Source organism: Saccopteryx bilineata, chromosome X (assembly GCF_036850765.1).
Source record: "Saccopteryx bilineata isolate mSacBil1 chromosome X, mSacBil1_pri_phased_curated, whole genome shotgun sequence".
NCBI lineage: Eukaryota > Metazoa > Chordata > Mammalia > Chiroptera > Emballonuridae > Saccopteryx > Saccopteryx bilineata.
Window position 1 is genome coordinate 23,766,415 of NC_089502.1, and position 2,788 is coordinate 23,769,202.

The window sequence follows — 2,788 nt, forward strand, 5'->3', positions numbered from 1 at the left end:
AGCAGACCAAGTGGCCCCTTGCTCAAGCCAGCGACCTTGGGCTCAAGCTGGTGAGCCTTGCTCAAACCAGATAAGCCCATGCTCAAGCTGGTTACCTCAGGGTTTTGAACCTGGATCCACCGCATCCCAGTCCGATGCTCTATCCACTTTGCCACTGCCTGGTCAGGCAAAGGATATAACTCTTGTAAACATATATGTACCCAATAAATGAGTACCTAAATATATAAAGAAAAATTTGGTGGATTTTAAGAAAAACATCAATAGCAATACAGTCATAGTAGGGGATTTTAGCACTCCACTGACATCAATGGGTAGATCTTCCAGACAGAAAGTCAACAAGGCAACAGTGTCCTTAAATGATTACTGGGTCAGATGAATTTAATTGATATTTACAGAACATTTCATCCAAAAGCTGCAGGATATATATTCTTCTCAAGTGCACATGGAATATTCTCAAAAACAGATGATATGTTAGGACACAAACTAAACCTTAATAAATTCAAATAGATTAAAATCATATCAGGCCTGACCAGGTGGTGGCGCAGTGGATAGAGCGTCGGACTGGGATGCAGAGGACCCAGGTTCGAAACCCCAAGGTCGCCAGCTTGAGCACGGGCTCATCTGGTTTGAGCAAAAGCCCACCAGCTTGGACCCAAGGTTGTTGGCTCCAGCAAGGGGTTACTCAGTCTGCTGAGGTCCCGCGGTCAGGGCACGTATGGGAGAGCAATCAATGAACAACTAGGGTGTTGCAGCACGCGGTGAAGGACTGATGATTGATGCTTCTCATCTCTCTTCGTTCCTGTCTGTCCCTGCGTATCTCTCTCTCTCTGACTCTCTCTCTGTCTCTGTAATAAATAAATAAATAAATAAATAAATAGCTTCTTAAAATCATATCAAGCATTTTTCTCTGACCATGGTGGTGTGAAACTAAAAATCAGTTGCAATAGAAAAATAACTGAGGGGGGCAGCAATATGGCGAGGGAGTATGTGGATGAATCAACTTCCACTTCCCAGAACCAAAGTGGATTACAACTTCATTTTAAGAACAATCATCTGGAAAAACCAACTTTGTACTAAACTAAGAGGACTCTTTAACCAAGAATCACTGAAGAAACCACGCTGAAACTGGTAGGAAAAGCAGAAACTCAGAGAGAATTGCCCAGCTCCCAGGAGTGAACAGCAGCCCAGAGGGACTCACGTGGTGGGAGGTGAGTTTACCAGAGAGGGGAGGGTCCTGGGCCCCAGAACCAAAGCCCCAGCCTGCAGCACCAGAACCTTGAAGAGGCATACGGACAGTATTTAGCTGCGAAACAAGCCAGGATTCTGTTTGCGAGAACGAGACAGATTTCTCAGACTCAGGATTTGTCTGAAAGTGTCCACACAGAAAACCTCTTTCACAACCACTCACTCAGGGCTCCAGGGGATGGGCAGAACTGAGAGGACCAGAGTAGCAGGAAGAGAGTATAATCTAGGAGGCATAGGGAGAAATACTTTGAGAGAGAGCCACCCTAACCCCTGGGCTGAGTCACTCCTCAAATTTAAAGTGAATATTTTTTCTGGAACCAGCAATACCAGCAAAGGAAAGCAGGTCACCAGCCAAACAGAAGCTCTCCTGCTGCAGTCAGAGCAAAGAATCACTTAAAAGCAGGAAGTCTTCAGGGATACAGTATTGAGTGCTAAGATCTGAGCTGCATCACCACCCCCACATTGTTGAGTGCTCCCCAGAGGACGGGAGGCAGCAGAACGCAGAGGCATGGTCCCATCGGTGGGGGGGGGGGAGCCGGCGGCTGGCCATGACTGTGGCCCGGGTACAAGCGAAGTCCTGCCCACGGGGGCAGAAGCCAGGGCTAGCTGTGACTGAGGACCGGCGCAAGCGCAGTTTGGCCTGACAGGGGCAGATGCAAGGGGTTGTCACAATGGCAGAAGGGGCACATGAAAGCAGTCCGACCCACAGCTGTAGGTCTGGCATGCAAGAGTGGTCCCTTCCACAGTCCCATCTGAAGGGGCAAGGCAAAATCTGGGAAACAGCTGAGACTTCCAGCTGGGTGCAGGATCACAGCCCCACCCACAGGACCAAGGTTTGGGTCCCTGGCGCGCAAGCGCAGTCCCGCCTGCAGTGGGGGGGGGGGGAAGCCTGGGAGCCAGCTAATGCTTGCAGCCCAGACACAGGAGCGCAGTCCCACTCTCGGGGGCGATGCAGAGGCTAGGCTAGCCAAGGTATGCAGCCCGGGCACACAAACACAGTCCCACCCACGGAGTCGAGGCAGAAGCTGCACTGACCACCACAGCGGACTGGCACCTGTAACACTTATGCACAAATGCCCAAGGTAGCAGCAGAAGGTGTGGCGGGCCTGCAGAAAGAACACACCTAGGGAAAACAGAGGCCACACCCATCAGACTCCGTGACCACACTCTTCTTATACACAGACAAAATGGGAAGGCAGAGAAATGCAACCCAAATAAATCAACAAGAGATCCCCAGAAAAAGATTTGAATGAAACAAAAATAACCAAACTACCAGATGCAGAGTTTAAAATAATGATTGTTAGGATGCTCAAAGATCTTAGAGCTACAGTGGATGGACATAATGAGCACCTAAATAAAAAGATAGCAAGTATAAAAAAGGACATTGAAATAATAAAAAAGAATCAGTCAGATATGACAAATACAATATCAGAAATGAAAACCACACTGGAAGGAATTAAAAGCAGGATGGATGAAGCTGAGGATTGAATCAGCGAGTTAGAGGACAAGATAAATGGAAAAACAGAGCAGAGCAGCAAAAAGA